Source organism: Procambarus clarkii, chromosome 49, assembly GCF_040958095.1.
Source record: "Procambarus clarkii isolate CNS0578487 chromosome 49, FALCON_Pclarkii_2.0, whole genome shotgun sequence".
NCBI lineage: Eukaryota > Metazoa > Arthropoda > Malacostraca > Decapoda > Cambaridae > Procambarus > Procambarus clarkii.
In genome coordinates this window covers 32,286,617-32,301,057 of record NC_091198.1, presented here as the reverse complement: position 1 = coordinate 32,301,057, position 14,441 = coordinate 32,286,617, and positions in this window count along the sequence as shown.

Genomic DNA, 14,441 nt, shown 5'->3' with positions numbered 1-14,441 from the left:
GCCCCAAGCGTTCAACTCACCTCCTTAGCTCTCACTAGTCGACCAGAAGACTTTCCGGTCTTACCAACAGGTGGCTCCTCCCAGCAGGCGACACAGCCTTCTCATTGGGGACCCAAGGTCCCCAAGGTCCCACAGGCTCCTTCACAGCCCCCTGCATCACGTGCAGGCATTATCCCTGGTCTTCTTAAACTAGCGGAAAGGCTTGCAGGACCAGACAACCAGCGCTTTGTCAGTGAACTAAACGCATTATACATAGACAATGGCCTGGCCCCCATCATAGCCACTAGCGTAAATCTCACTACCTCCTCTACCACTCCGGAGACTACCACCAGGACGACCAGGTTGTCAACTTCAACACCGACTCCAGAACCGCCCATGACCCGGGCGACACAAACAGAGGTAATTCCTTCTCCAGCTCCCAACACTCCTACCATCACTATCTCAGCAGCCGCGCTAGCAGACGTGCTGTCTACAAACGATAACAGCACCACCAGGGCTCCTGAAATAGCTACAACCACCAATCAACGACACCTAAACCTACGTAAGGCTGCGAGGCGAAAGACAAAAACGCCCACTACGGAGGTTACGGACTCCTCAGACGAGGAAATCATAGTAGGAGCTCCACCGCCGTATCACAAATACGACACCTACACGGTTCAAGACTTCCTCATGGAGGCCACGTCACCAAACTCTAACGACAGCACTGCTCAGCCAAAGTCGCAGGCAAAGAAAAAACGGAAAACTTAGAGGTCTACACTAACCCCACTAGCTCCATAACTGGTATAGCCAGCCCTCCAGGCTGAAAACCATCATGAAGACCCCCATCCATCGCCACATCTCTAGTATCAGCCACTGATACAGATAATGGCTCCAAAGAGCCTCCACTTACGTGCTCACCATAGCCCGTGCTACTGGAACTTAGTGTAGAGGGAACCACATTCAAAGTGCCCGCCAAGGAGACATTTTACAGTATAGGCAGGGCTGTGCCCTGATTGGTGGACGACGACGGCGCACGGCCTACCCGCGCGGCAGCCCGCGCAGGCCGAGTGGGCCAGATTTGAACTGCATGTGACCCAACGCGGACGACGCCTGCCCGGCACCACTGGCACTTAGGATATGTGCCCATAGGACCCCTAAGAGGCATTGATTCCCTCTGTCCTACCCTTCCTGAGGAGCCTAGACTTGCTCCACCTACCCTACCAGCCCTTCCTCTCCCTACGACGACAGTTCCAGGTGAATTACTGTACTATTGTTGTAACACGTGGGTCACCTCTACATTGGCGCAGTGAGTAAACGTTCCCACGCGGTGATCAAGAGGACCTCGCCAAGATATCTGCATCATCGTTCTGCCGACTTCAGTCAAGACGTCTTAGATAGTGTTCAACGGTTCCAGTCTCGAATTACTGGCTTTGGTTGCACCATAGATGTTCTTCGGTTCGTTGTTCAATAGCGGTGCCCAAGATATTTCAACCCCTGTTTTTTTTGTGCATATGTTTTATTCCACATCTCGTGCAATCCCCCAAGATTCTCCATAAGTTCCAGTTATCAGTGTTTTATACGGATTATTTCTCCGGATTTGTTGCATTTTATTGTCTTGTCCCCCAAGCACCGATTCCCGCGGTCCCCAAGTTCTTTGAAGAAGGGGAGACGAGTACCACCATTCACACGGAATACGGGCCACCGTTCATGAGCATACCCGACCTGTATTGTTTACGAATCCGCTCGCGGAGGATTTCAGGCTGTCGTTCCCGAGCGCATCCGTCTCCAGTGTGTTTACTACAGCGACGCTGGTCCCAGCTCTGCAGGGTGCTTGCTACAGGTCTGTTATTTTCTCATTTCTACTGTTAACTAGACGTAACCTGTTTTAGGCTTTCTACAGAAGTAACGGCTCAAGGGGAAGAGATACATTAAGTGAGCCAGTGAGTTTGTGTTCATACCAGATTTAAGGTGGATGGTGATCCGCCCTGCACACAGTTCCACACGTTCACCTGAAAAAAGTGTTTTTGAGAACCCTCAGCCCAGTGCTTATGAAAATCAGGCACATTGCTTGTTAAAGTTCCTCAAAGTGCCTGCCATATCAGATTTTCCAGTTTTGCAAGTGCAGTAAGTGCCCAGTTTTTGTCTAAGCCTCAAGTGATTTAGGTACCAATTAAGTGTGCAGTGTTTTATGTTGCTTGAAACCCACCTGGCCCCATCATTTACATTATTGACTGTGCAGTGCTTATTTTTCCTGGTGGAACATTTATCTCTATCTCTGAACATTGGAACCTTAAGTGTGGCCATTGGTGTCTGTGTTTTTTTGTTTTTTTGTTTGTGGCACGAGATATTGGAGCTTTAACTTTCGACACTAGCACAATGGCCCCAATCAAGATAAACTCTGCTTCGGCTGCTGAGCTGCTGCTGCTACCGGGTGTAGGAGATACCTTGGCCGCTCGCATTATCAAGTTTCGGCGTCGCCACGTGATCACGGGGGACAACATTTATGATATCAACCGCCTTCGGGCCACACCCGCTTTGATGGCTGCTATATCGTTTGAGGTGGACCCGTCCCAACAGGGCCCCGGGCCCTCAGGTCAGGGGGCAGGAAGTCGTTCATCGTCCTCGTCCAGCGAAACGGGTACCCGCCGTTCCTCTAGGGGTGCCGCCAGCGGCAGACAACGTGGACGCCGACCTCAGTCACCAGCTTACTCCAGGGCTAGTGGCCGGCAAGGTACTCGGCAGGGGAGCCCCTCCCACCATCGATCGGCTCGATCAAGGAGACGGACAGCTCGACACTCGTCACACAGCTCTCTGACTTCCGATTCGGATGCCTCTCTATCCCGCAGCAGGCGGACAGGTTATCGCCAACAAAAAGAGACCTTCCGCACACCACCTCGGGCGTTGGACTATGACGGGAAGTCAGATTGGGCCACCTTCTACCGCCGCTTCACGTCTTATGCCTCGGAAAAGGACTGGAGCGGGCCTACGTCATTGACACAGTTAGGATGGTGCCTCAAGGGTAAGGCAAGTGATTTTTACAATCGCTTACTGGACAGAGAACCGTCGATCGATTATATTCGCATGATGCATAAGATGATCAAGCGATTTGGCGATAGGGAAGTTCTGGATGTAGCCATGATGAAGTTTAACCAGGCCCAGCAGGAACCAGAAGAAGATATTGCTGATTGGGCAGATAGGGCCCACCACTTGGCTCATCGGGCCTACAAACATGTGCCACGATGGGAAGTGGAACAAATCGCAGTAATGAGATTCGGCCAGGGATTACAGGATAAGAGTCTGGCAGGATACATTTCCAATGCGAGGAACTCCTCCATGGAGGAGGCTATCGATCGGGCCCAAACCTTCCAGCACAATGCCATAGCGATCCACGGTTCCTCAGGTTCCAAAGGATACGACTCCCATCACCGAGTGCCCCAAGGTCCAGCAGTGCGAGTGAATGCAGTGGGAAGGTACTCCCAGTATGAGCGGCCACCCAGGAGTAATGACGCTTCTCGGCGCTCGACACTCGCCCTTCCCAGCTCCCCAGGCACGTCACCGGCTACCAGCTCTTCAGGTTTTGGAATCAACACTTGCCGACCATCGAGTGCGGGCTCGCATCCTTTATCTTCCAGGGGCGTGGAGGCGAAGTTGGACACCTTGGTAGCAGGTATCTCAGAGACCAACGGGAGATTGGACCAGGTGTGTGAGAGTTTGAGGCACCTTACAGTTGCTCTTATGTCACCACAGCATCGCCGTAGCCCATCCCCTAGGCGACCTGTTCAGTGCTACAGGTGTGGAAAAGAGGGTCATTTTGCTCGGGACTGTGAGGAATCCGAAAGGGATGAGGAAGCAGTCCGCCAGCACGGGGACACCTCGGGCAACAAGCCACATGTTTCATTTAAGGACCAGAATTCGTCTTTAAACGCTGCCGGGTCGGCTCATTCGGTCTAATTCCGACCCAGTGCATAACAGGCCAAGGAGGGGCATCGGAGCAAGATGCTGACCAGATATTGTCTAGAGGTGTGGAAGACATCTCGGCTCACACTGACAGGGGGGACATGGACATTAGCACATCAGACACATACAACCAACAGAGTTTGGTTATGCTAAGTGAGAACTCGTCAAGTGAGGCTCCTTCAGGAATCCAATGCAGGACAAAAGTGGCAATTCGGGACCATGCCACTACTGAACAAACAGGTCTGGATCAGGAAGCAAAGCAAAATTCTCACAGGAAGTGGGGCCCGTCAAGACACAATGTGGGAAGGAGGGCTCAGAAGAAAATAAAGAATGAACTAGCATTTGGTCAGTTCTTGGAAGGCATAGATCCAATTGCTTTCCCTTGGGATCCTGGGGGTGAGATGTGGGAAGAGGGTTGCTCTGTCAAAGGACTCACATTCAAGGAGCAGCGCTTCGGCGCGAGGAATATTGTTAGGACAGAGTAAATCCCTAAGAGTGAAGCTGAAAAGAAAAAAAAAAAAGAAAAAAGGAAAGGGAATAGTGTAGTGTATGCAATGTTGAAACAGTTCGTGTATAGTGCAAAGATAATACGGGTAATAATTGTAATAGGACCCATTCAGGAAACCAGACTTTTTTACAAGAAAGACATGTTGTATATAGTGAAACGTTTTCCCTCCAACATACCCATTGTTCTATAGGGACGGGAGGAGTGTAGAGGGAACCACATTCAAAGTGCCCGCCAAGGAGACATTTTACAGTATAGGCAGGGCTGTGCCCTGATTGGTGGACGACGACGGCGCACGGCCTACCCGCGCGGCAGCCCGCGCAGGCCGAGTGGGCCAGATTTGAACTGCATGTGACCCAACGCGGACGACGCCTGCCCGGCACCACTGGCACTTAGGATATGTGCCCATAGGACCCCTAAGAGGCATTGATTCCCTCTGTCCTACCCTTCCTGAGGAGCCTAGACTTGCTCCACCTACCCTACCAGCCCTTCCTCTCCCTACGACGACAGTTCCAGGTGAATTACTGTACTATTGTTGTAACACGTGGGTCACCTCTACATTATTGTTCTGAGTAGCGAATCTTAAACAACAACAACAACAATCGCACATCCACCACTTACTAGCTATTCATGCCCGTGCCACCTTTTGGGTGGCTTAATCTTCATCAATCAATCGCACATCCACGGGAGACATCTCCCGTCACGCAGGGTGCAGTCGCACCTCCACAGATCTCCAGTATCATCTATTGATACTGGAAATGGCTCAAAAGGGCCACCACTTATGGGCTATTCATGTCCAAGCCACCTTTTGGGTGGCTCTCTCAATCGCACATCGTCACGCAGGGTGCAGTCGCACCTCCACAGATCTCCAGTATCATCTATTGATACTGGTGATGGCTCAAAAGGGCCACCTCTTACGAGCTACTTTCGTGCCTCCTCTTACGTGCCACCTCTTACGTGCCACCTTTTGAGTGGCTTCATCTTCATCTTAACACATTCACAAGGGCGACATCTCTCGTCACGCAGTCGCACCTCCACAGATCTCCAGTATCATCTATTGATACTGGTGATGGCTCAAAAGGGGCCACCACTTACAGGCTATTCATGCCCGTGCCACCTTTTGGGGTGGCTTCATCTTCATCTTAACACATTCACAAGGGAGACATCTCCCGTCATGCTCCCGTCATCTCCCGTCATGTGGGAGATGACGGGAGATGAATGCACCCTGCATTTGCACCTCCACTGATCTCCAGTATCAGCTCTTGATACTAGTAATGGCTGAAAAGGGCCACCACTTACGGGCTATTCATGCCCGTGTCACCTTTTGGGTGGCTTAATCTTCATCAATCAATCAATCAATCGCACATTATACATAGACAATGGCCTGGCCCCCCTCCACTCCTGTGCCAGGTAAGTTCACTACGGGCTCACCATAGCCCGTGCTACTTGCCCCGCTCCTGTGCCAGGTAAGTTACGGGCTCACCATAGCCCGTGCTACTTGGAACTTGTTCCGAGTAGCTTAATCTATAACAACAACAACATTCAATCGCATGTGTGTGTGTGTGGTCTCTCCCGTCACACAGAGGACGGGAGAGACATCTCCCGCCAACACATCACAAGGCGCAGTGTGGTCACAATGCGACCCAAACGTCTTAAGGTCAGAGCTACTCCACTTGACGGTCATGCTATCGGAAGAAGCAATACTTTAAAGGTCCTGAAGGACGTAACTGGCCTCAAACCCGCTGACATTAGTCAGGAAGGTGAAGATATCATGCTCTACTTTTCATGTGAAGAGGAGCTAGAAAAACTCGTCACTAACGATGCCTTTCTTCGCAAAGAGCACTACCTACATCCTCACTTCCCACGTCAGTTCCTGGCCGGAAGAACTGTTTTTACCAGCAGGACCAGCCGGTGGATCGCTGAGCGACCTCAACATCATATCATAAACAATATCGAGGACGAAAATCCTAACCTGTCTGTATTCAACCTTGAGTTCTGCAACACCGACAAAACATCAATGAAGATTACATTCACCACCATAGCTGCGGCCACCCAGGCTGCCACACAAGGATTCTACTGCTTCGGCCTAAAAATACCACCCCACCAAATAAAAAAGGAACGATACCATGAGATCCAGCAATGCTTTAAGTGCTACGAGCTCTCCCACCCGACCTACAAGTGTCAGCACCCTGTCCAGAGGTGCAGCCTGTGCGCACTGGACCATCACTACTCCATATGCAAGGCAACAGCCCATCGCTGCTTGCTCTGTGATGGCAATCACCTAGCAATTTCCTACCGCTGCCCCCGCAGACAGGAAATCATCAAGGCCCAGGCTGAAGCCAAAAGAAACAACTCGTCTACCTCCTCGACCAGAGCCCCAAGCGTTCAACCCACCACCTTAGCTCTCACTAGTCGACCAGAAGACTTTCCGGTCCTACCAACATGTGGCTCCTCCCAGCAAGCGACACAGCCTTCTCATTGGGGACCCAAGGTCCCCAAGGTCCCACAGGCTCCTTCACAGCCCCCTGCATCACGTGCAGGCATTATCCCTGATCTTCTTAAACTAGCGGAAAGGCTTGCAGGACCAGACAACCAGCGCTTTGTCAGTGAACTAAACGCATTATACATAGACAATGGCCTGGCCCCCATCATAGCCACTAGCGTAAATCTCACTGCCTCCTCTACCACTCCGGAGACTACCACCAGGACGACCAGGTGGTCAACTTCAACACCGGCTCCAGAACCGCCCATGACCCGGGCGACACAAACAGAGGTAATTCCTTCTCCAGCTCCCAACACTCCTACCATCACTATCTCAGCAGCCGCGCTAGCAGACGTGCTGTCTACAAACGATAACAGCAACACCAGTGCTCCTGAAATAGCTACAACCACCAATCAACGACACCTAAACCTACGTAAGGCTGCGAGGCGAAAGACAAAAACGCCCACTACGGAGGTTACGGACTCCTCCGACGAGGAAATCACAGTAGGAGCTCCACCGCCGCATCACAAATACGACACCAACACGGTTAAAGACTTCCTCATGGAGGCCACGTCACCAAACTCTAACGACAGCACTGCTCAGCCAAAGTCGCAGGCAAAGAAAAAACGGAAAACCTAGAGGTCTACACTAACCCCACTAGCTCCATAACTGGTATAGCCAGCCCTCCAGGCTGAAAACCATCATGAAGACCCCCATCCATCGCCACATCTCTAGTATCAGCCACTGATACAGATAATGGCTCCAAAGAGCCTCCAATTACGGGCTCACCATAGCCCGTGCTACTGGAACTTATCGTTCTGAGTAGCGAATCTTAAACAACAAGAACCGAATGGCAGGGAAGACATCTCCCGTCACGCAGGGTGCAGTTGCACCTCCACAGATCTCCAGTATCAGCTCTTGATACTGGTAATGGCTCAAACGGGCCACCACTTACGGGCTATTCATGCCCGTGCCACCTTTTGGGTGGCTTCATCTTCATCTTAACACATTCACACGGGAGACATCTCCCGTCACGCAGTGTGCAGTCGCACCTCCACAGATCTCCAGTATCATCTATTGATACTGGTGATGGCTCAAAATTGCCACCACTTACGGGCTATTCATGCCCGTGCCACCTTTTGGGTGGCTTAATCTTCATCAATCAATCTTCAATCGCAGGCTAACCATGGCCCGTGCTTCTTACCCCGCTCCTTTACCAGGTAAGTTTACCAGGTTCACCATAGCCCGTGCTACTTGGAACTTGTTTCGAGTAACTGAATCTATAACAACAACATCCTTCAATCATCACAATCGACTTGAGAATAGTCCAGGACGGACCGAAACGTCGTCGTCCCTTCACTTTCTAGTGTGTGGTCTGATCAACACTTTCCTCCTACAATACATTAATTTATATATATTGAAGTCGAAAAAAGTTTGTTACAGGTTGTCATTATAATTCTAAGGTGTCCAGGTTACGTACAATTGTAAATGTAAAAATACTCACTGAGGTCTGATTAAAGACTTTTTGCGCACTCGCTCACAGGATGAACTATGATAAACTATATTACGGGTAAACTATGAGACTCCTACTGCAACACACATCTCTCATCAACATATTCACTCGTAGTAGAGTAGAAAATGGATACCTAGTCTATATATCAAATGGGTTTCAGCAAAACTTACCAGCGAAGAAGCGAATGAGGGCGTGCTAAAGAGGTCGGTGGTGGCGGTGACGACAGCAGTGCTAATGGTGAGGGGCGGGGTCATCATGGTGGAGGGGCGGTAGGCCTGGACGGTGGTGGACGGGCTGCCTGCCACGTTGTACCCGGTGGCCAGCACCACAGTGTGCAGCATGCAGAAGTCTCCTGGGAGCCAGGAAAAATGTTAGGTTAGTTCGTGTATTATGTACCCTGTACCCATGCTGTGAGAGGTGGTGGAATGGGCACCCTGTATCTATCCTGTGAGAGGTGGTGGAATGGGCACCCTGTACCTATCCTGTGAGAGGTGGTGGAATGGGCACCCTGTACCTATCCTGCGAGAGGTGGTGGAATGGGCACCCTGTATCTATCCTGCGAGAGGCGGTGGAATGGGCACCCTGTATCTATCCTGCGAGAGGTGGTGGAATGGGCACCCTGTATCTATCCTGCGAGAGGTGGTGGAATGGGCACCCTGTATCTATCCTGCGAGAGGTGGTGGAATGGGCACCCTGTATCTATCCTGCGAGAGGTGGTGGAATGGGCACCCTGTATCTATCCTGCGAGAGGTGGTGGAATGGGCACCCTGTATCTATCCTGCGAGAGGTGGTGGAATGGGCACCCTGTATCTATCCTGCGAGAGGTGGTGGAATGGGCACCCTGTACCTATCCTGCGAGAGGTGGTGGAATGGGCACCCTGTATCCTATGCTGTGAGAGGTGGTGGAATGGGCACCCTGTATCCTATGCTGTGAGAGGTGGTGGAATGGGCACCCTGTACCCATCCTATAAACGATAGTGGAAAGGTCTCCACATACCCATGCTGTGAGCGGAGTTGGAATGGCGTGGGAAATTTACTAGTGGGACTTGATATTTGTTTATTTAATTATTTATTTGCGAGTGGACTGTATAGATTAAATTTATCCCATTAATAAACGCCTCACAAACTCGGGGGGTTATTCTAATTTATTATATCAAATAAAATTGAATCGATTGGGCAAAATTGATACTAATGATTAAACTACAATTGAACATTGGATAATAAAGGGAAGGGACAAGCTTAGTTGTCTCTGTAGAATGCAGACTGGTTACCAAGCAGTGGACACGAACGGATCACATAAACTGGATCTCCTCGTGGACCGTGTGGTATTGGCGTCGTAGCATGATAAACTAGCTAGGTTGTTGCTAATGTCTCATGCAGTCACAATTTCACCTGCCGGAATGTTACATCGTAAAAATGCAAAACAACATTTATATTGCAGATATGACAATGAAATTATTATTATAAATGGACGCATATCCATTCCAGGTGTTTGTCATACCTCATAACACTCAACATTACTTTATTAAATGACCAGATAATACGTATAAATTAGTTAACCCAGAACAAGGTGCTTCCCAACGAGTTGGTGAGGTCACTGTAGAATAGCTCAAAATTATCTCGAAGTTCTGGAGAATATGTAGCACAATGCAGTGTGCCTCGCGGGAGAATATGTAGCACAATGCAGTGTGCCTCGCGGGAGAATATGTAGCACAATGCAGTGCGCCTCGCGGGAGAATATGTAGCACAATGCAGTGTGCCTCGCGGGAGAATATGTAGCACAATGCAGTGCGCCTCGCGGGAGAATATGTAGCACAATGCAGTGTGCCTCGCGGGAGAATATGTAGCACAATGCAGTGTGCCTCGCGGGAGAATATGTAGCACAATGCAGTGCGCCTCGCGGGAAGCAAAACCTCCATGTTAGTGGCAACTTTCTCCTCGCTCTCGCCTCTCGTTTATTATTTTAGTGAGATACGGGATCTTTAGGGAGGAGTTAGTATTAATTTAATCAGATTATAATTCAGTTTAATTAGAGTATTAATTTTTGATACGCACAGTTCTTAGGCTAGTGTTCTTAGAGTTGAAATAAGCAATTAGATTTTGGGTGTGAGATAATCAGGTGACTGGCAACATACTCAATATTATTCATTTTTTAGAGCAAATTTGTTACGTACGCCATCCCGTCAGGGCTAACTTAATTCAATCTATGGTCTGATTGATGCAGCAAAAGTAGAAATTTATTACTGCATATTGTTTTCAAAATTTATATGTACTGTGAGAAGTTTTCCCGCAAATGGGACATTCCATGCCCATCCTGTGAGCGGTGTTGGAATGGGGCATTCCATACCCATCATGTGAAAGGTTCTATATGCCACCCATAAAGGTTATTCGGCACCCAACTGAAGCGTATATGACATCCATCCGAATTGCATATGCCACCCTTGAGGAGTATATGCCACCCTTAAGGGGTATATGCCTCCCCTGAGGGGTATATGCCACCCCTGAAGGGTATATGCCACCCCCTGAGGGGTATATGCCACCCCAGAGTGGAATATGCCACTCCCTGAGGGGAATATGCCACCCCGTGAGAGGTATATGCCACCCCCTGAAAGGTATATGCCACCCCCAGAGGGGTATATGCCACCCCTGAAGGGTATATGCCACCCCTTGAAGGGTATATGGGACCCTCCAGAAGGGTATATGCCACCCCCTGAGGGGCATATGGCACCCCCCCTGAAGGGTATATGCCCCCCCCCCTGAAAGGTATATGCCACCCCCTGAAGGGTATATGCCACCCCCAGAAGGGTATATGCCACCTGCTGAGGGGTATATGCCACCCCAAAGGGGTATATGCCACTCCCTGAAGGGTATATGCCACTCCCTGTGGAGTATATATGACACCCCCCCTGAGGGGTATATGCCACCCAGAGGGGTATATGCCACCCCCCTGAGGGGTATATGCCACCCCCTGAGGGGTATATGCCTCCCCCTAAGGGGTATATGAAACCCCCTGAGGGGTATATGCCTCCCCCTGAGGGGTATATGCCACTCCAGAGGGGTATATGCCACCCCGGAAGGGTATATGCTACCCCCTGAGGGGTATATGCCACCCCCTGAAAGGAATATGCCACCCCTGAGAAGTATATGCCACCCCAGAGGGGTATATGCCACCCCTTGAGGGGTATATGCCACCCCAGAGGGGTATATGCCACCCCCTGAGGGGGTATATGAACCCCCTGAGGGGTATATGCCACCCCCTGAGGGGTATATGCCACCCCCAGAGGGGTATATGCCACCCCCCGAAGGGTACATGCCACACTCTGAGGGGTATATGGGACCCCCCAGAGGGGTATATGCCACCCCCTGAGGGGTATATGCCACCCCATGAAGGGTATATGCCACCCCCCTGAAGGGTATATGCCACCATGCCACCCCCTGAAGGGTATATGCCTCCCCCAGAAGGGTATATGCCACCTGCTGAGGGGTATATGCCACCCCAGAGGGGTATATGCCACCCCTGAGGGGTATATGCCACCCCCTGAAGGGTATATGCCACATGCTGAGGCGTATATGCCACCCCAGAGGGGTATATGCCACCCCCTGAGGGGTATATACCACCCCCTGAAGGGTATATGCCACTCCCTGAAAGGTATATGCCACCCCCTGAGGGGTATATGCCACCCCAGAGGGTAATATGCCACCCCAGAGGGGTATATGCCACCCCTGAGGGGTATATGCCACCCCTTGAGGGGTATATGCCACCCCTGAGGGGAATATGCCACCCCCAGAGGGGTATTTGCCACCCCCCTGAAGGGTATATGCCACCCCCTGAAAGGTATATGCCACCCCCTGAAAGGTATATGCCACCCCCTGAGGGGTATATGCCACCCCTGAGGGGAATATGCCACCCTCAGAGGGGCATATGCCACCCCCTGAGGGGTATATGCCACCCCCTGAGGGGTATATGCCACCCCACCCTGAGGGGTAAATGCCACCCCCTGAGGGTGTATGCCACCCTCTGAGGGGTATATGCCACCCCCTGAGGGATATATGCCACTCCAGAGGGGTATATGCCACTCCAGAGGGGTATATACCACCCCAGAGAGGTATATGCTACCCCCTGAGGGATATATGCCGCCCCTAAGGCGTATATGTCACCCCCCTCCCTGAGCGGTATATGCCAACGCCTGAGGGTATATGCCACCCTCCTGAGGGGTATATGCCACTCCAGAGGGCATATGCCACTCCAGAGGGGTATATGCTACCCCCTGAGGGATATATGCCACCCCCTGAGGGGTATATGCCACCCCTGAAGAGTTTATGCCACCCCAGAGGGGGTATATGCCACCCCTGAGAGGTATATGCCACCCTTCAGGGATATATGCCACCCCCTGAAGGGTATATATGCCACCCCCTGAAAGGTATATGCCACTCCTGAGGGGTATATGCCACCCCCTGAGGGGTATATGTCACCCCCTGAGAGGTATATGCCACCTCCTGAGGGGGTACATGCCACCTATGAGGGGTATATGCCTCCTCCTGAGGGGCATATGCCACTTCTGAAGGGTATATGCCACCCCATGAGGGGTATATGCCACCCCCTGAGGGGTATATGCCACCCCCTGAGGGTATATGCCACCCCCTGATTGGTATATGCCACCCAGAGGAGTATATGCCACCCCCTGAGGGGTATATGCCACCCCCTGAGGGTTATATGCCTCCCCCTGAGGGGTATATGAAACCCCTTGAGGGGTATATGCCACCCCCTGAGGGGTATATGCCACTCCAGAGGGGTATATGCCACCCCAGAAGGGTATATACTACCCCCTGAGGGGTATATGCCACCCCCTGAGGGGAATATGCCACCCCTGAGAAGTATATGCCACCGCAGAGGGGTATATGCCACCCCCTGAAGGGTATATGCCACCCCAGAGGGGTATATGCCACCCCCTGAGGGGGTATATGAACCCCCTGAGGGATATATGCCACCCCCTGAGGGGTATATGCCACCCCCAGAGGGGTATATGCCACCCCCCGAAGGGTATATGCCACACTCTGAGGGGTATATGGGACCCCCCAGAGGGGTATATGCCACCCCCTGAGGGGTATATGCCACCCCCTGAAGGGTATATGCCAACCCCCTGAAGGGTATATGCCACCCCCTGAAAGGTATATGCCTCCCCAGAAGTGTATATGACACCTGCTGAGGGGTATATGCCACCCCAGAGGGGTATATGCCACCCCCTGAGGGGTATATGCCACGCCCTGAAGGGTATATGCCACCTGCTGAGGGGTATATGCCACCCCAGAGGGGTATATGCCACCCCCTGAGGGGTATATGGCACCCCCTGAAGGGTATATGCCACTGCCTGAAAGGTATATGCCACCCCCTGAGGGGTATATGCCACCCCTGAGGGGTATATGCCACCCCAGAGGGGTATATGCCACCCCCTGAGGGGTATATGCCACCACCTGAAGGGTATATGCCACTCCCTGAAAGGTATATGCCACCCCTGAGGGGAATATGCCACCCCCAGAGGGGTATATGCCACCACCCTGAGGGGAATATGCCACCCCCAGAGGGGTATATGCCACCCCTTGAGGGGTATATGCCACCCCCTGAGGGGTATATTCCACCCCACCCTGAGGGGTAAATGCCACCCCCTGAGGGTATATGCCACCCTCTGAGGGGTATATGCCACCCCCTAAGCGGTATATGCCACTCTAGAAGGGTATATGCCACTCCAGAGGGGTATATGCCACCCCAGAGAGGTATATGCTACCCCCTGAGGGATATATGCCACCCACTAAGGGGTATATGCCACCACCCCCAGCGGTATATGCCACCCCCTGAGGATATATGCCACCCCCCTGAGGGGTACATGCCACTCCAGAGGGGTATATGCCACTCCAGAGGGGTATATGCTACCCCCTGAGGGATATATGCCACCCCCTGAGGGGTATATGCCACCCCTGAAGAGCATATGCCACCCCAGAGGGGTATA